Raw genomic sequence first — 20,056 nt, 5'->3', positions numbered from 1 at the left:
GTTGGTCTTGGGCTGGATTCTAGGAGCTGCTCTTGATCGTGATCAGTGCTACCAGCTGAGGGGAAATAAAAGAGACCATCTGGAGGTGTCCTGTCACGTGCATGGGGCTGTGACTGGCATCAGCTGTGGCCACCTGGCATCTGACCTGATCCTCTGCCAGAGAAAAGTTTACGTGTGGACAGAGGGGTGAACAGGATGGCACACTGAGCAAAGGGTCCCCATGTCACACTGGGGATGACTGGTAGAAGGAGCTAGTACTGTCAGCTTGGGCATTGACCCCAAGGGTCCATTAGGACAATACAGAGCCTGGGGCTGATCCAGCGGGATCCTGTGGATGGAAGGCATGATGAGGACTGTCACCACTCTGTCCTAATGTCACCTTTGGGAAACATAAAACTGCCAAGAGCTTGTGAAAGCCGCCACAGCCAGCGGATGACAGATGAACACTGGGTTGTGAGCTCTGTGTCCTGCTGAGCCCGCCATCACCACATCCAGGAATCTTGTGCCTTGCACCACTCAGCCAGGATTTCCATATTGTCTTACAGCAGAGGTGGTCAAGGACCTCAGGCTGTCATGGGCTGAGGGGCAGGGAGGGCCACGTGGCTCCTGATTTACCCTTCCCCCTTTCAGAACTAAAACCTGAACTACATCGAAGGTGTGTCCAGTGTGGCTAGATTTCCATGTTAAGTCCTGAGTTTATAGTCCCCTATTCGTCCTGGCTCTCAAAGACTCCCCTAGGGAAGGCTTGAGGTGTCAGGAAAGGATTGGAGGCTGGCACTCAGAACAGCAATGCCATTTTCCGAAGCACCTGACCTCTGTGGCCCTCCTCCGCCACGGACACTGCCATTCTGGGTAGCCTGTCAGGCAGGTCATAGTGCCTGATTCTGGTCCTAGAGCCCTGGCTAGCCCAGCCCCTTTCCCTGTCTGTCCATGCTCAGTGATGCTGCCCTGCCTAGCTGTCTTCCTAGAACATAGAGTTTTGGCTGGTCCCTTGGGACTCTGGGGCTGGGACAGACTGTCTGCTCCATCATGCCCATCCCCCACAGCACAGAGCAAGGCTCACTCAGATTAATTAATCTGCTGCCCGGCCGCTCCTCCAGCTTATGTTTTATTCATGGACAAGCAGCATTCTTCGCTTTACTAGGACGGGCATCAATATTTCATCTCGCTTAGCCTGCCAGCTTCTGGCTTCTCTCTACCCCCACTCTGCTTCCCACTGGCTTTAGGACCTGGAGGGTTGGGTATGCTGGCCAGCCCAGAGTTATCAGATGCCAGGCTGCCTTCTTGGGCCTCTGACCTCTTCTCTACACCATCCTTGGCAGAGCAGGGCCCCGCCCGGATACCTTCCTTCGTAAGTAAACTAGAGAGGCAGGGGAGGTGGGGCTGCAGGGCACAGGGGATGGGATGCAATGTCTTGAGGGATGCTGGAACATTTCTGGGCCAGGTATGGCTGATACAAGCGTGTCTTTGCCAGGTTGCTAGGATCCAAGATGAGGGTTTATTTTTGTATGTTTGTTTGTTTGTTTTAAGAGCCCAGTGGCTCCTCCTGGCATGACACAAGTGACCCTTTAAGCCAGAAATCTTACAATTTCCCTGACTCTTGAGGAAGTGGGAAGAATGACGTGTGAGCACGGACTGACCCAGGAGCACCTGGACCACCTCGTCTCATTAGCTTCTAGACCCCCAGCCTTGCCAGTGGGTGCTCAGAACTCTAGGGGCTGAACTTCGAGTCTGCTGGGGCTCAGAGCTACCCACAGGGATCTTCTGGAAGGGAACACATTACAATATGCAGAATCAAGTGTGATATATCTGAGTGGGTGAGTGTGTGAGTATTGGGGTACGGATGTGTGTGAGAGAGTGGGGTTTTACTGGGTTTGGGGTGTCCCTAGCTTTCAGCTGATGCTCCACAAAGTTACCAAGGTTGCAAAGCACGGTGCTTTAGATAGGTTGAATCAGTGGGGTGGGCAGTCTCTGGTGCCACTGGTGTGAAGTGTGAGTGTGAATATGGATGGTATGGGTACATGAGTGTGTACAGTCCTCAAGAGTACGTGAGTGTTCTACAGCCTTTTGAGGGCACTGGGGACACTGAGGAGCCTGGTGTCATTGTGGCCCTTTCTTGAAGGCTCTGCCGGGACCTGGCCCTCCTTGGTTCACATGGAAGCAGCAACGCCCAAGTGACCTGCCGACAATGTTCAACAGCCTTTTCTGGGCTTGTGGTTTCTCTGTCTGTGTGCTGGGCCTGTGGCCAGTGTGTCTGTGTGCCCATGTGTATGTGTGTGCATGTGTGTATGTGTGTGTGAGTGCATGTGTGTGTATGCGAGTCAATATGTGCATTTTGTGTCTGTGTGTGTGTGTCTAGTCTTTGGCCCTGGCTTTGATGAGGTGCAGGGCAGGTGACTGCCCCCTGACACGAGTCTTTCAGGCTTCAAGAGGGTACCACAAGGCATTCACTTGCCGCCTCCCTCAGACCTTATACTCAGCCTTTCAAGAAAACCATTGAACATGAATTACACTCAGAACCCAACCACATCTCCCATCTGTACAACATAATCTCTGGCCCCTCTGTGACCCCAAGGTTTGTGTTCAACATCACACAGCAGCCTGGAGAAACAGTCTAGGTCTCGAAGCCATGTTTCGCTAACCTTCCTCCTGGGTACTGCACCAGCTGTGTCCCTACCTCAGGTGCACCAGGCACCCCTGCCAGACACCCATACCTGGGGCCATGAAGCCCCTTTTATCCAGATGTTGCCCGGCGCACTCTCTGCCTCCTCCACGTCTCTGCTGGAATGCTACCTCCTGTTTGAGGCCCAGCTCTATTCTCTGTGTTGTTTCTGTGATTTCCTTTCACAATATGCACAGACTCCTCACACGGCGCCCGAGCAGTTGGCCCATGTTTACTGAGCAGAGCAGCAGCTTGTCTCCAGCCAGTACAATAAACGCTCGGGAACTCGGAGATTACGTTCACCAATCCATCCGTGGTAGGGATTGCTGCGAATGGGTGGACCAGCATTAGAGAGCGAGCGAGGGAATTAATTTGAGTGTGTGAATGAATGAATCGCTGTTACTTTTTTCCTAAGGTCAAATGCTAGAAAACCCTTAGTACGTGTTGAAGACCTGTGTGTTCGTTGTTTCCTAACTTGGTCATTCATTCATTCATTCATTCATTCATCAGATATGTTTATTAAGTTCCTACTACGTCCTAGGTGTGGAAACCATCACACCAGGCAGGTAGACACAGCTTTCTTTCTAATGTGTCTCCCGATGGGTCCCCAGGCCTTTGTCCTATTCTCTCTTCTGCTTTGGTTGTCCCCACACCAAGAGTTGGTTTAGTGAGACTTACTGCGTCTGAAAACCTCTCCTCTGAGTTCTTCTCACCTCCTCACTTTCCTCTTCACTGTCCTGGTGGATTTTAATGGTGAGAGAATTCATTAAACAGACTCACAGTGACCAGGAACATGGAGGCTCCGATGGTCTCTCTCTGAACTCTCTTGGCCAAGATCTTCATACCTTTGTTTTTGTCTCTGGGTCTCTGACACCTGCTCCCTTCTTCTTTAACTGGTTTAATTGCTTTCCCAGACAAGGTCCGTCACTGTCACGCTGACAAAGTTATCCACCTACATAATCAATCTTAAGGTACCATTCATATTCTTATTATTTATCTATTTATCTATTTATTTATTTAAATCTCTCTCTCTGTGTGCCTGTGTGTGCCTGTGTGTGCATGCATGTATGTGTGTATGTGAATGCATCTGTGTGCATGTGTCTATGTGTGCGTGTGAGTGCATGTGTGTGTGTGCCTGCGTGTGCATGTGTATATGTGTGTGTGAGTGCATGTGTGTGAGTGCATGTGTGTGAGTGCATGTGTGTGTGTGCATGTGTGTGTGTGCATGTGTGTGCCTGTGTATATGTGTGTGTGAGTGCATGTGTGTGTGTGCATGTGTGTGCCTGTGTGTGCATGTATGTGTGCCTGTGTGCAAGCTTGTGTGCATGTGTGCATATGTGTGTGCTTGTGTGTGAGTGTATATATGTGTGCACGTCTGTGTATATGTATGTGTATCTGTGTAGATGTGCCTGTGCATGAATGCATGTATGTGAGTGTATGTCTGTGTGTGTGTGCATGTGTAAGTGTGTGTGTGTGTGTGTGTGTGTATACCAGGGATGGTTCTGGAGAGTGAAGCCAGGTTCAGATGAAAGACTTGAGAGAGATAAGCTGGAGTCAGATGTCTTGCATGAGAGGAGACAGCCTCTTGCTGCTGCCATTTCTTCAGTTAAGCCCCTTGGCTAAGAGTCAGCCTGGCAGTGGCTTAGTTGGAACATCCTTGAATCCCCGCACTATTGAGGCTAGGGTGACCTTTGTCATCTGAAGTTTGGTTTTAGCAAAAGAGGTGATTAATGGGAGTGGGGAGGCAGCAGTGATTGACGGGGGGCGGGGTGGATAAGAATTATGAGCATCCCTTCTCTTCCTTTGGGGAGAGATATCCTCATCAGAACCACAGGCTTAAACACTACACTACACTTCGGAGGGGAGAGGGGTAAAGATGGAAGAACGCTTTTCTTGAGAGTCAGAGGGGTCCAGGCCTCTTGTGGCCCTGGGTTCAGGATTTTCATTCTGACATGCAGCCCCCTCTTGTCCCTGAGCTGATTAATCTTCATTGTCAGCCTTTATGGATCTAGAATCAGCCAGAAGACACACTTTTGGGTGCTCCCAGAGAGATGTAACTGAGGAGGGCAGAGAGTGCATATGGTGAGAGAGAAAGGGGGAGAGGGTGTGGGTCACCAGCATTTCCTTCATGCTGCTTCCTAACTGTGGGGGCAGTGTGACCCGCCACCTCATGCTCCTGAACCATGACTCCCCTGCCTTAATAGTCTGCACCCTGAAACCAGGAGTCGAAGCTTTGGTCACACCATGAAGAAAAGTAACTAATACAGCACTAATACAGCACCCTTCCTCTGTTCCTTGCACACATCCTGGCTTAGGAAGAAAGGTCTGGGGAGCCGTAACAGCTGCTCTATGCCAGGGCCAAGGCACCATGGCTATTTGGCTGGTGTCCTTGAACAAGCTGAGAAACGTTTTCTGTTTGGCTTCCCACCATGCCCACTGGAGATAGTAACAGTGCCTTGCCTGGGGGTTAGTGTGAGGATTAAATGAATTAATATTATAAAGAATTAATTCTGCAGAACATTTGCTTAGAGTCCCACCCAATAAAGTCCAGCCTCTCTTATCATCTGGGGAATTCTAAAAGCCACCACCACCCCAACAACTCCTCCTGGCCTTCACAGCCTGAGTGAGATTCCCCCTTCAGCTGGGCATAGCAGGAGGCTCTTGTAATCCCATTACTGCTGAGGCAGGAGGATGGTGAGCTTGAGGTCAACTGGGGTTATGCAGTGAGAACCTATCTCAAAATCCAAAAAGACAAATGAGAACTCCTTCTTCCACTTACTTTTGGGGCTACAGCTCCCACACAAAACCTCCTTTTAAAATATACAGAATAGCATCTGATATGAACATAGCGAGAATATACTCAGGCATTTTAAGTCTGGCTAAAGACATGCTTTATCAGCGGTGTGATGTAAAGTCATTCCTCAGCCCCTCTGAGTTAAGGATGACCTTGAATTCCTGTTCTTTCTGCCCCATGATTTATGTAGTGTTAGGGATTTAACCCAGGGTATTGTACACCCTAAACTAGTACTGTCCCAACTGAACTACATTCCCAGGTCCCCCTTTCTTTGTTTGTTTATATAGGATCTCAATGTGTAGTCCAGGATGGCTGTAGATTCTTGGCAGTCTTCTTGACTCAGTTTCCCAGGTGTGAGCCTCCGGTCCTGGTTTAATCTCTTTTCTTTAGATGAAATGACAAGATGTCTGCAGAGAGGAGGGAAAACAACACGTCTGTCCAAAGGACTCAGGTACAGCATTAATGTGCTCAGTCAGCAAACAGGCGACTGGAACCTCCAGCATCCCCAGGTCCTGGTCTCACCCCAGGGGTGATGTGGAGCCATCACACATATGGGAAGACTAGGGGAGGAGGAAGAGTGATTTCAGCAGGGTCGGGACTCAGCTGGGCTGGCTGTCTCTGCGTAGGTGGTCTCAGAGGTCTGGCACTGATAACTATTGCATGAATGTGGTAGCTAGGCACTTAGCTCCTGACCTGAGAGCTGGAGATACCTGGTGGGAATGGGACATTCTTGGAAGGATGATTAGAATCCCTAGTGAAGTCCCCTGGGGCCAGGCTGTCCCAGCCTGCTTTGTTCCCTCCACCTGCAGGTCTTTACCTGTCCACTCTGGGAAACTCCCAGGCCTGGCATCTATGCCCAAGAGCTCTGGGTAGTGTCTACTGCAGGAAAAGCACTATAGTGTCATCCTGGACCCACTGGCACAGGTTTCTTGGAAGCCATTAGACCTCTACAGACCTCAGAAGGGAGAAAGGCTGGTCCAAACTAGGGGTTAAGCTTTGGACATGTTCTCATTTTTTACTGAGATTGCAAGGAAGAAGGGGGGGAAATGAGTGAAAAATAACCCCATCTGGATTGTGCAGGGAGAAGCAATTTCCTCTCCAAATCTCTTTCTCTGATTCTCAGAAGATGCAATTTGAAAATGTTCTGGTGGCTCTGGCCAGAGTGTGGACCAGCTCACCTACAAGGGAAGGGGTTGAGGGAACCATACTGAGATTCGAGAACGGTCTTGGCAGAAAGGAGGGGTATGCTGGGGAGAGTTCCAAGCTTGAATGGCATGGGGGTTAGCACCCACAGGAGACCCTGTTCTGGAGTCTGTAACTTGGGAGATTGTGTGGGCAGAAGAACAAGCCCCCATGATAGGTCAGCATCTTGCAAGTCTCCTTAACTGGCAGGTTTTCTGGGTGTTGGGTAGACATAGTAGTATCTTGGGGGCATTGTCAGGCATCCAGGGTCCTGGCATGGAGTATCAGAGACACCTGGACAAGCTCTGAACCCTCCCTGCTGTGTGTTGTGTGTACTGGAGTCACTCTGCAGTTCTTTGGTTCCATAGATCTCAGGAAGTGACTGTGAAATCCCAGCCTTGAGGGCCACAGGCTTCCTCAGGAGAGGCAGGAAGTGACGACTGAGAATCCCAGGGTCCTCTCAGGAGCCTTCACATTCCTTTGAGTGACACGATGCTGACCCTGTAGCCTGAATTCATCACCCATCCCTCCATCTAGCCCAGAAACCAGTTCCCACCTCCAAGCATATAAACCATCACCTTGCTACCCATCTGCACTGCCGACCAGTCTATTTCCCTACGTCCTGCCATATCGCCAAGCCATAGTTTTCTAAGATATAGAACAAACTGCTCATCAAATAGGAAGCCCCTCCCACCAGTCAGCCTGCTAGTCAGTCTATTCCTTCTTCATGCTTTCACCCTAGCTAGTTTCCCAACCAACCTACCCATCACCCATTTCCCCACTGTACAATCAGGAACCGGACTTTACATGGCAATAGCAACAGAGAAGATACGACAGTAGATAGAGTGCCTGCCAGGGATGCTGGAGCCTGGGTTCCTATTCTTAACACCTAAACTGGGAGTGGTAGTGGCCTGTAGTCCTGGTGCTTATGATCTAGAGGTTGGATGATCAGAAGTTCAAAGTCATCCTTGGCTATATATTGAATTTGAGGCCAACCTGAGGTACAAGAGACCCTATCTTAAAATTAAATCAAAAGCAAAACTACCACCCAAACCTCCAAAGAAGTATTAATTATAGAAGATTTTCTATCATCATAAGGGATTGGATGCCTTCTCTCAAAGGTACAGAAACAGCTGGGCCAGGATCAGTGGTAGAGCACTTCCCTGGTGTCTGGGAGGTTGGAACAGAGGCAGAGCACTGACTAAGTCGGGAGGAACTCCTCCCACCCCATCACTCCCAGGGCAGGATCTGAGCCTTGTCTGAGAAGGGACAGCTAGCCCTTTGGGTATCTGGAGTTTGATCAGGTCTCACATGACTGCTGGAGGAACAGGAAGCTGTTTGTTGTGGATGCCCGGCTGTGGGGCACCTGTAGAAAAACCTTTCCTTCAACAGAGTCCTTTCAGCTCCACATCCCACACTGCTGAGCAAAGAGCCGGGAGATAAGGGAAAAAGTGTTCATGGCCCCTGCAATCTGCCCAGCAACTCCTCCCAGGATGTTAGTTAGGTGCCCTTCTTGGACCATCCCAGAAAGCTGATTTTCTCAGCATACATCTGTTTCAGTCTCTGTGCTCTGAGCAGTGGGGGACCCAATAGCAAAAACTTGGGTTCCATGTTGAAGAGGGGACCTCTGAGAGTCTCTCCAAAGAGTTAGACATGGTCTGGCATGTTGTTTAGAGATGGAGTATTGGCCCAGCATGCATAGGCTCCAGACTCCATTCAAGTGCAGAAAACAAACAAGCAAGCAAGCAAGCAAACAAACAAACAAACCTAAGCAAACACTGTGAGTGGGGGGCAGGGGGTGGGCTAAGCCTATAACCAGCTGTGGTCAACAAGGACTTGCTACAGGGACAGCTAGAGTCAGCAAGCTCTGATGTTGACCGGGAGGGGACCACTGTGACATGACTACGTCATAGCTCCATGGATTTAGAAAGGAAATGGAGGGAAGAGGCCCCCCGAGACCCCAGGTATCAGTAAGGACAAGGGACCAGGAAGACACAAATGAGAAAGGCTTACTAAGTTGAGGGAGTTGCCGGGCAGTGGTGGTGCATGCCTTTAATCCCACCACTTGGGAGGCAGAGGCAGGCGGATTTCTGAGTTCGAGGCCAGCCTGGTCTACAGAGTGAGTTCCAGGACAGCCAGGGCTACACAGAGAAACCCTGTCTCGAAAAAAAAAAGTTGAGGGAGTCTAGGATATATTAGCTGCTTGGGGCCTGCAAGGTGTGAGTACATTTCTTGTCACACTGTGCCATTGTGGTGATGGGCTAATCACACTGTCAGCTTCTTCCCCAGGCAATAAACCAGGCTTCTATGTGGTAGACACCTCCACCATCAAGGAAGAAACTGACTAATCTTTTCTTTTTAAAGGTTTGCTCTACATCAGTCAGACAGCAGAAAGGACTTCCAGTCCAGATCAGGAGGCTCATGAAATCTAATTCTATGTGGGCCGTCAAGAAGAGATTCACACACATCTGTGCTGGGTGGCAAATTGACCAGGGAAGAGTCAGGGGCATAACTGTAATGACCTTTCCTAACCTTGTTAAAGGGTTCCTCGTGGCCCGGGTCTACCTGCTCCTACTTTCCCATCGATGGTTCAGAACACCATTAAGTATCTTGGAATAAAAATCTGACTTCAGAATCAATTGATGGAGAAAGGTTTCTCCAACATTTCCCATAGAAGGTAATTAAATTCCAATAGGAGAAGATGGAGCGGCTGGTGACGGGCGGTGGGGGCCTGCGCTGGCGCCGGACTGCTGAGCAATGAAATCACGGGCGTGCGCCGCCCGGAGCTGGCAGCCGCACAAAGGGAATGGGAACAGTCAAATATCTCCCTCCTCGTTGAGTTCCATTTACATGTTTATAATAGAGGTTCTTAAGGCCCTAATGAGAAGGCTGCTCATTGCAGGGAGGAAGATGATTAAGGTTCTGCCAGACGTGATCAGGGACGGGAACAAAGGACTGTTAATTACTACAGAGGGACCAGGGAGAGCCAGGCCCAGGCTCAACCAAAGCCTTGCCAGACTGGTGCGGCTCTGCTTTCCCAGCATCCTCTCTATCCCCTGGTCAGGTGACTTCTGAGGAGTGGGTGGGGCAGCTCTGGGGGCTACATTCTCTGTCTCTGGGGCCACATTCAAAGACTCTCCCAAAGGAGTAATTTCAGTCTAGACCATGGAGCGGGCTGTTTGTTGCGTAATCTGGAGACGCCCCTTTGGGAGCGAAGGAGCAGAAGACACCACACTGCTTGCTTGTTTGGCCACTGTGTGGGCCACTCGAAGGCAACTCGCTTGAACTTTGGGCCCTAGAAAGGGACAGCGCCCAGGACAGATGAAAAAAAAATCTCCTCAGCCCAGCCTGGAGGATGTCCAAGAGACTTAGATCCAGGTCAGACCTGGTGGCTACCCATGCCTCCCGATGCCAAAGTAGGGCCTTGTTAACAATTAGATTCACTGTATGTGGGAAAATGATAGATGTACTGCCATGTTCTGAGAACTATGCCATATTACTAAACATGGTATATTAAATATGGTATATTACTATGTTCATGCACTGAGTGCCTGTTCCAGTGTGAAATATATGACCATGTTCTGAGCATCTATACTACCCATTAAGCACCGACTGTCATGCACTGAGAACCTACAGCTCTGCGCACTGAGAACCTACACTATTGTTCACCAAGGAAATACACAGTTGTGTGCACTGAGAACCTGTGATGTTCTAGACTTTGTCTGTATTAGATCATCAAGTTTTCAAACCCACCTAGGGTGGAGATGGGTTATCTACTTACACCTGAAAAGGCTGAGGTCCCAAGAGGTTGATGATTTACACAGGGGACCTCACCAGTCAACAGCAGACCTGGGCTTTGAACCCAGGTCTGACCCTAAGCCTGTTGATTCCAATCAATACATGATAGTAGATGCTCAGGATATAGTAGTACACCATGTATGGCGGTGTAGACTGTGCGTGGTGACAGAGGTGCTCAGTACACAATGTAGGTGCTTAGTACAGTAGTATAGACTCTCAGTATACTACGGTGATGTGCTCAGTGCAGAATTAGTAACCTCCCTATTCTCTGGGGATGAATTGGTGGTCTGAGGCTGAAGACATTGGAAACCCCTCTATGCCTCCTGTAGACACTGGGCTAACTAAACGTGTTCCTCAGCCCGTGTCCTTAAGCTTGGTTCTGACCCCAGTTCCTCTTCTTGTTAAGGGAGTGTTGGGTAATATCAAGGATGAAAAGGAATTCTTAGTCAGGAGGTAGAGACAAGAAGGGGACTATGTTAAACCCGACCCCAAGGCTTTGGGGCTCAGGTTCAGCCTGGGGTTAGGGTGGAAGGCAACTTGATATCAGTGCTCGGATTAAGGCTGGAAATAATGAGCTTGGTTGAAGGAAGGCCTGAGGGTTTGGCTTCAAGTGTGAGGTCTGGGTGGAGCCCTAGATAAAGCAAGCTCTAAGACCCAGGGTGGCTCAGGACTCGGTGACCTGTCCTACCTGAGCTAGGACTCTCCTTGGCATTGGTTATGCCAGACGGTGCTGGAGTTTGCAGCAAGGGTCACAGCTGTGGGCTGGGTCAGGAGCTTGGCAGGGAACGAGCCTGGCAGACAACGGGCTACATGCTACACGGCTGGAAGTGGCCGGCTATGCAGTGCCAGGCAGGATCTGAAGCCAGCACCACGGACAGCTCCAGGAGGGGGTTGAGGGTGGTTGTTTCAAGGAAGCTGCTGACACTTCCCACCTGCTCCCCAGCAAGCCATGACACCACAGTCACAGATCCCCCAAGAAGACCAAAATAACGACAGATCTCCAGGGCCTTGGTCTCTTGGTTTGGGTACCAGTTAGAAAGCTAGCTCTGGTTTGGATGATTGTTTTTCTAGCAATTTACTCCCATTTCCATCTAATTCCCAGATTCACTTGGCTCAGCGTGGCACCCTTCCCCTCTGATCCCACTTCCCACAGGGAAATTAGAAGTCTCCCTACCTTTTTATTTTCTTCTCTTCATCTCATTGTCTGAGCCCTCGGGATGAGTCCTGGATGACTGGGTTTTTGTGGCAGGCATTTAGGGTAGACAGGTCTGTTCCTGTACTGTTGTCAGTATGAACAGCAGTCTCCTAAGAGGGGAAGCCTTGGAGAAAGCAACACCATCATTTCCCAAAGGGATGGATAGGGCTTGGTTGTGGGGTTCTTTCGGGGAGCAGGATTCTGTCCATTGCTCCCTATCTTCTGCATGTCTCTTTGCCTCCTGGGGATCTTGCCGTGAGCGCTGATGTGGATGGGGAGAGAAGGAGGAGGAAGTCTATATGATCTGGGGGTAAATGCTGGGGTACCCTGGTTCATCTGCACATCATAGCCTGGACCATCTTCCATGGTCAGCTCATCGTTGATCTCCATGACACTCACTGAGCAAGGCTAAGAAAGTTAAAGGTCCAGAGAGGTTTAGATCGCAAGTCACTTGCCTCAGGTCACAAAAACGAAAGATCCAGAAGTCAAATAAAGCCCTCTGGATGCAAATCCTGGAATCTTGGAAGGGATTCCGAAGAGACTTCCTGTAGGTGATGAGTTCAGGGCTGCTGGAATGAGGGAATGGATATTGGTGGGGGGAAGCGGAGGCGGAGGAAGAAGGTATAGCAGACAGATTGGCTGATTGAGATACTTGCATGGAACTGAGATGTCTCTATGGGCTAACCTGAGCTGGGCCTTTGCCCATTATAGAGGGGCAGAGAACTTTCAAAGGAGAATTTCAGCCCTTCCCTCCAGCAGATGAACTCATGCTTGGAGACTGTTCTCCTGTGAGATAGAGAGGGTGTGGGGAGAGCAGCCAGAAGAAAACACACTGGCATTGCTAGGAGAGGCACAATGTCTCTGTCAAGGGGCCTACTACTCGCTCCTCCTATGCCTCATTCCTCTCTCCCCACAGCCAGACTGTGATCCTTGGTCACACTTCCAATCTCCGCCATCTTCCATCCCCTTATTGAAACCAGAGGGTCTTTGCTGGGAGTCTTTATGAAACTCCCCTCCCCCATGCTTCATTTTCCATGTCAAACCCCACTGCTCCTCCTCATTGGCTCTGTGGGTTCCTTGGAAGTGGGTTGACAGATGACGTAGCTACACCAGGATGCCACTGAAGCTCAAGGAAGCCAGTGCTAACATTGATTATGCATAGGCATCAGGTATGATGCCAAGGTTCCCATGGATCCTCAAGGCTACCCCTCACCACCCTCAGTGCCTCAGAGCCACTGCTTCTTGATTCTGGAGCAAGAGTGAAAGAAGCCCAGCCCAGCTTTCTGCCCAGACCCCGAGGTCCTGTCCTGGTGTCCCCCCTTTTTCCTGTAAGTAGAAATATCAGTCCTGCTCTTCTCATCTCCCAGATAGCACGTGGTGAGCATATGACCTTCACATTAGAGGCTCACTGGTGTCTTGACCAGCTGCTTCCTGCTTGGATTCTGGCTTCTGTTATTTTCGTGTTGTCAGTTTTTATAGAGGCTTCCTTGTCTGTCTGCCTTTCTCAGCTCCACTTCCCTGGAACTTCCAGCATTCTCAGGCTGAGCCTGCAGCCTGGGGCAGATCCATATCCCCAGCTCATGTCAAGCATGCAGATAATGGGCCCCCTGCAGCAAAGGTGGCATCTTTCAGCATATCCCTGGGCACCCACAGGACTACCATCACATTGAAGCCATCTTCGATTCAGTGGTTGTTCAAACAAGGCATGTCCAAGAATGGCCTTCTGGATTTATTAAAACCCAACGTCAGCCCAGATCCGTCCCCATGCCTGGTTTCTGACTCAGTAAATAAGGTCGTGGGCTATAGAGCCTGCATTTCTAGCAAGTTTTCAAGTGGTACTACTGCTGCCGGCTGGGGACACAATACTTCAAGGACCACTGATGCTCTCAGCAGAAGCCTTGCTTGCTCTTTTGATTTGAGGGCATTGACTGGAACACCCTCATCCTGGGTGGTTGGGTCTGGTGAGCAGGAACTGACCCCCGCCATCACAAAGAGCCCAAACATTGGATGTCTACAACCAAGCGTCACTGCCACCTCCTAATTGAATCTGTGTGGAACAATTAGGGAGAAGAGCTGAGAAGGGTGGGAGCCAGGAGTGTGGCTGCACATTGCACGCTATCTCCAGCTTTGAATGTCCTGGGTTGGCAGGAGAGTGCCACTGTGAGACAGCTTCACCCTAGTGATTAGGGGGATGGATCCAGCTGGGGCGAGATGCAGAGTGAGGTGGAGTGTGGTGGTGCTGGGGAGGAGAGGATGGGGAGATCGGGGAGATGGAGGATCTGCAGAGAGGGCCCTCCTCTCATATCATCTCCCCAACATGGAGGGGTGATGGTGAGATGCTTGGAGGTTTCAGTGCTTCCCCCAAAGGGCTGCTTTGGTCCAAAGAGGCATCTCAACACCTGCAGAAGCTTCCCAAGGTTGCCCTAAGCTGGGTCCTAGTGGCATCAGGGGCCTCTGAGTGGCAGATGGTCAAAGCTCATTACTACTTAGCTTCAGACCTACTCCCTTGGCCCCTTCCTGCTCCAGCCCCATATCCACCTCCCTCTAGGACAGGCCAAGGCGATTTTTAAAAGAGCTATAAGGATTTGGAAGGGATGTGAGCCTTCTAACCAAAGCTCCTGCTTCTCTCTTACCTTTAAGCATGTAGACCCCGTCTTCATGTACAAATTTAGCATAAGGAATCCAGGGTGGTATGTTTTGTGTGTGTGTGTGTGTGTGTGTGTGTGTGTGTGTGTGTATGTGTGTGTGTGTGTGTGTGTGTGTATGTGTGTATGTGTGTGTGCACAAGTGCACATGTGCATGATGGGGAAGGGGGAGAGACAGAGGGGGCGAGAGAAAGATACAGGCAGACAGACACCCATCGACAGACACCCATAGACAGACACAGACAGACAGGCAGATAGACAGACAAATAGACACACACACACACACACACACACACACACACACACACACCCCGATATTAACTTGAGGGCATGTTCTGGAATCTGGTGTGCCTAGATTTACGGTTGACAGTCGTGGAAGACTCTTGGCATGCAGAGGTGGCTGTAAGCATTTTCCTTCCTGGCTCAGCCAGAGCCAGTGCTGACCTCTGAGGTATCACAGAACCATATATGATTTTCTTATGGACACCCAAATTCTCAGTCAGATCCTGGCAAGAGTGGGGGGCTTTGTGCAGAAGGTATGCCAGGGCGAGAGTTTAGCAGATGCTGGCTCTGAGACCCCAGGCCTGTCCAAGATCTGGGCTATGACTGTCCTTCAAGGGACTTTGTACCTCAGAGTGTACAGAGGGCACTGGGAGGCAGAGAAGAGGAGTGGCAGGTCTGTCTGGCTTGTAGTAGAACAGATCCTGGGTCTGATTCTGCTTCCTACTTTCTAAAGGTGTGACCTTGGGGGAGTCACTGGGGCTTTCACAGCCTTGGTTTGCTCATCTTGAAGATAGGGATAATTATAGCAGTTTTGTAGGGCACCAGACCCAACGTCTGGTACTAAGAACATCACACTCAAGACCACGGGTCTTGATCTGAAAGCTGATCAGGACTTCCCTTCACCCTAGGGCCTCTGCTCTCCAATCCAAAAGAGTGGAACCAAGGACCAGGCATTGAGTTCCCTCCCTCAGAGTGAACATTCCATCCTGATTAGCTCCACCGGGCTCCCTCGTGACCTTTTCATTAGGAAATTATGTTTAATAGAAATTGTTCTGACACCTCTCAGCGGTGTTCCCTTGCAATTCATTACCGAGGGGAGGGGCCAAGGGCTCAGCTCCTGGGGGAGGGGCTGTGCACCTCTCACCTCTTCAACCTGATCTAATGTTGCTATCGCTCTGTGGGTAGAGGGACATGGGACAGAGGTGTTCCGGCTTGGTGTCCTCATGTAGAGGCCAACTGTTGGGGTAGATCTGGATGAGCCAGTCCTGTTTGCAGCACCCTCCCAAGGGGCTGCTTTGAGACTTGCAAGCTCACAAGCTATTGCCACTGATAATGCTCCCGTGTGGATGGGACATCCAAGTCTTGTTGTGTCCCCAGACTCCAACTTTAGAGATGGTTCCTGAGGGAGGAGGTGTTTCTGATTAAAAATAAATGATAAATAATAAATAAACAAATAAAGGAATGTTATCAGAGACAGCTGCAGACTGTCCAGGCTATCCACAGGCAGAATACAACAGAGACTAACTCTTCAATTGAGCCACTGCTGATAAAACACCAACAGCCTTACCACTAACCTATTTGACTGACAACCTATTTGACTGAACAATGCTCAGTATGGCCCAGGGTCATCGGTTTGTGCCTCACATTGGACACTGAGATGCTAATATAATAGGGATAGAAAAACAAACATTAGAAGAAATTTTAGAGAAATGTATAAGCAAAATTGTGGGGGTGGGGGAGATTAAGATAATAAAGATATAAGAAAAGGAAAATAGTAAAAAATTGGAGAGAAGTCTTAGAAGAAAATTTACAAAAGATTATAAGTAAAATTGAGGCATATATTAAATTAGGGAGAGAGGAAGAAGCCGCCACGAGGGGAGATGGACCGTGAGCATATGGCAAGGAGAAACAGCAAGTATCTGGGGTACACGGCTGGGCAGGTAGCCAGGCCAGCAGTTAGAAGAATAGATTGGGGGTTACCTAATCTGTCTAATAGAAATTGTCAAAGCCAAACAAAATAACCACAGTCTGAGTCTCGTTTATTTGTTAGCTAGTCAGGGATAAGCTTAAATTGGTCCCACTACAAGGGTCCCCTTGTTGTGCAGCACAGGAGGAGGTGAGGTGGGGGAGCTCTGTGGTCTTTCTTCAGCTGCACAGTCTATGTTCTCTGCTGCTCCTCCCTGGAAGAAACACCTTGTGACTGCTCCAGAGGAACATCCCTTTCATGTGGGGATGATGTGCATGCCCGTGTGTGTGACCTGAACCCGGGACTTATTTTACCCTCTCCCTTGGCTGGACCTGTCTCATGTTCTTTCTTATCTATTCACCCATCCGTCTGGGAGTCTTGGTATTAGGTTCCGAGAAATCTTACAAACACACCAACAAACCGAAAATCTTGAAACTTTTATTTTATTGCATTCATTTACTTAATCGGTATGCATGTACATTTGTGTGGGGGTGTGCACTCATGTGGAGATCAGAGGACAACTTGTAAGAGTTGGTTTTTCTCCCTCCGCTATGTGGGAACTAGGGATCAAAGTCAGGTGGTCAGGCTCAGAGGCAAGTGTCTCTACCCTCCAGGCCATCTTGCTGCTTTGGTTTTGAGCAGTTTTCCCAGAATCTTCCCGTTTCTTCCCTGTGTGTAGCACGAATCCTTGGGTGGAGGACTTGCTGATAGAAGGTCAACGAAGCTTTCCTCTCTGTCATCTTCCTTCCAGATCTTGTCCTGATGGATCCCAGGCTCCTTATATACCATCGGTGCCTTAGATACAAAAATATTTGCACAACGTGTGTGTATGTGTGTGACTCGAAGACTTACACATGCAAGCATCCTCAGAAGCAAGAAGAGTGTGTCAGAACCCCTGGGACTGGAATTACAGGCAGGTATGAGCCACTCTACATGGGTTGTGGGAGCAGCAAGCATTCTTAACCCGTCCCTGATGCTGTTTTTTTTTTTTTTTTTTTTCTTCTCTTCTCTATGAAGAGACCGGGTGACTCATTCTGCTGTTCCCTGAATAAAAGTGGGTGTAGGTAGCCAGGCAGCCCAGCCCAGGGCTCTAGGATCCAGGGCCAGCCCTGACCATCATTGTGTCTTTCTTACCTAATAGCTGATGAGAGCCCCCCTTACCACTTCACCATTCAGAGCCTGAGGCTAGAGGCCTAATCTCTCTCTGCCATATCACTCAGTGGTGTAATTGTGCAGAAAAAAATGTATTAAAATGCAAAACACTCCATTGTACTTCTTTATGTTAAACCCCTTCTTCGTTCTATCTCCCTTTTAATTTTACAAGGTTTTTTTTTTTTCTCTCTCTCCCCCTTTTATAGAGAGATGAGGCAGGCATGCAGGGAATCATTTCAACTCCCCTATAAATCTCCAAAATGAATACTTAAATTTGAGGCAAAAAATACATTCTTACACCTTTAATTTCCCTGCTATGAAGTGTAATGAAAAAAGCCTGATTATTTTTAATTCTCCCCTTTAATAATTCAGTGGCGGAGTGATTTAAGGCTGGGCTCGTAATTACCTTTCCACTTTCTTGGCAAATGGAGTTTTAATAGAAATGAGAGCTCTGGCAACTGAAATGAATTCCAACAGGTTGCTGGGGGTCAGACTGGACACCAGTTTGGTGGCCCTCAGGATGTAAAGTCTGGGCTCTGAGACCAAGCAAATGGAGAGGAAGCACATGGCCTGAGACAGCTTGGGTCAGCTGTCACACGGTAGCGGGAGGTCACAGACTCGGTGATGAAGAACCTGATCATCTTGGAACTGGTGAAGAGTCTTGGTTGCCGAAGAAGGGAGCTACTATAAACTGAGGCAAATCCTGCTTGTCAAACACTGGGCTGAGCTCTGCAGGCAGGGATGGAGATGCCAAAGCCAAAGAAAAGGACAGAGCTGGACGTTGGACTCAGGCCTGCCCCACTCTAAATCCCCCACTGCCCTCTACGGACTGATGGTCCACACGAAGCCAGCATCCACTGCCCAGACCCAGTGCTTGCTCAGATCCACTGGTGAGTGGGGCAGGGGTGGGATTCTGTACAGAGGGCTTCGGTTTGGGACAGACAGCAGTGTTGAGCCTTTCAGGCACCCAAGGACTCGGAGCCCAGTGTCCTCATGTATAAAATGGCTGGTGAGGTGTCTCCTCAGGGAAGGGCACTTGCGGACAAGTCGTCTGATGGCCTGGGTTTGACCCCTGGGTCACATTCATGCCCACTCACACATGTATACACACATGCATGCACATGCAGAGAGAGGGGATTAAAAAAAAACATGCCAATAAAATAAAATAAAATAAAATAAAATAAAATAAAATAAAATAAAATAAAAATAAAAACGACCTGCCGGGCAGTGATGGAGCCTTTAATCCCAGCATTTGGGAGGAATGCAGAGGAGGACGATGAATCTCCAGGACAGCCAGGGCTACACAGAGAAATCCTGTCTCAAACAGACAGACAGACAGACAAACAAACAAACAAACAAAACAAACAAAACAAACAAAGCCTAAACGACAACAACAACAAAACCTCTGTCATATGCCTAGTGTAAGCGGTGGTTGTGAGATATACACATGGGAAAGCCTTGCCAATCCTAGATTGCTCTACAAGGGAAGTAGACTTGCCATTGTTTGACGAAGGAAGTTAAATGGACCCATCTCTGTCCCTCTGCTCTTCTTCCTCCCATCCCTTCTGTCCCATGCACTGCCGTTTCTGACGGCCTGTATGCCCAGGCTTCTTCAACTCAGCTCAGATCTTGCCTCCTCCTGTAGACAGACTCCTGGATTGACCTTTCTCAAAGACATCGTTGGTGACTTTTCACCTGCCATTTTCTCTGTATCTCACATTTGGTTGTTTAAGTCTTTAAAGCCATCGACAGAGTACATGTGCACATGTGTGTCTCTATATGTGTGTGTGCGTGTTTTATAAAAAGACTTGCAGTCATGAACAAAGCCTGTTTCTCCTTCTTTTCCTCCCTCCTTCCCTCTTGATTCCTTTCTTCTGTCACGCAGTACTGGGACTTGAACCCAGGACCTTGCACAGCCTGGAAGCACTCTACTACGGAGCCACATTTCTGGACATTGCTTTTAAAACACTTTTTTTCTTTTATAAGTGCAGAACTGCCTCTGCATTCATGCTGAAACCATCAATACAGCTGATTCACTGCCTGAATAGAGACAGGGATGGTGAAATATCGCAGATAATTCTAACCCAAGAAATATGGCTATTAGCTTGCTGTGGCAGGAAATGAGATGCTGGTATGGACCTGAGCGAATGAGCGCGCGCGCGCGCGCGCGCACACACACACACACACACACACACACACACACATACATACACCCATGCATGCACACACAGGCACACACACACACATGCAGACACACACACATACGCACACACATATATACATGCATGCATGCACACGCAAGCACACACATGCACACACACTCACACACACTCACACACACAATCAGGTCCATGACTGGCTCAACTGAGCTTGGCTGCCCTATTATCTGCTTTCAGGCACTTATGAACTGCTTTCCCATAAATTGAAGAGTATGATTTTTTTTTTCCAGCAGCCCCAAACCGAGAGAAGCAGAGGCTAAAGGCATCCCTGTGATTTTTTTCAGAGGAAGATGGAGAGAGGAGAGCTGACCCATCCCTCACTCTCTGGGGAGCAGGGAGAGCTCAAGCCCGCAGCCTCCTAAACCGCAGTCTCCTATCAGGGCTGTTCAGCAACAGGGAAGGACTTCCGGTTGTGTCTGGGAGAACATGAAGAAGAAGCT

At 49.3% G+C, this 20,056-nt stretch overlaps 1 long non-coding RNA gene across 1 annotated transcript; it reads left to right on the top strand.

The window, feature by feature from the left end:
- Positions 1 to 1,202: 1,202 nt before the first annotated feature.
- On the top strand, positions 1,203 to 19,623 carry LOC143438864 (uncharacterized). The gene is made up of 3 exons (XR_013107431.1): positions 1,203 to 1,351; positions 16,997 to 17,162; positions 17,875 to 19,623. It is a non-coding gene; the product is annotated as an uncharacterized LOC143438864 (long non-coding RNA).
- The last annotated feature ends 433 nt before the right edge of the window (positions 19,624 to 20,056 follow it).

Source organism: Arvicanthis niloticus, chromosome 26 (assembly GCF_011762505.2).
Source record: "Arvicanthis niloticus isolate mArvNil1 chromosome 26, mArvNil1.pat.X, whole genome shotgun sequence".
Taxonomy (NCBI): domain Eukaryota; kingdom Metazoa; phylum Chordata; class Mammalia; order Rodentia; family Muridae; genus Arvicanthis; species Arvicanthis niloticus.
The sequence above is the reverse complement of the archived record's forward strand: the minus strand, read 5'-3'. Positions and strand labels throughout refer to the sequence as shown.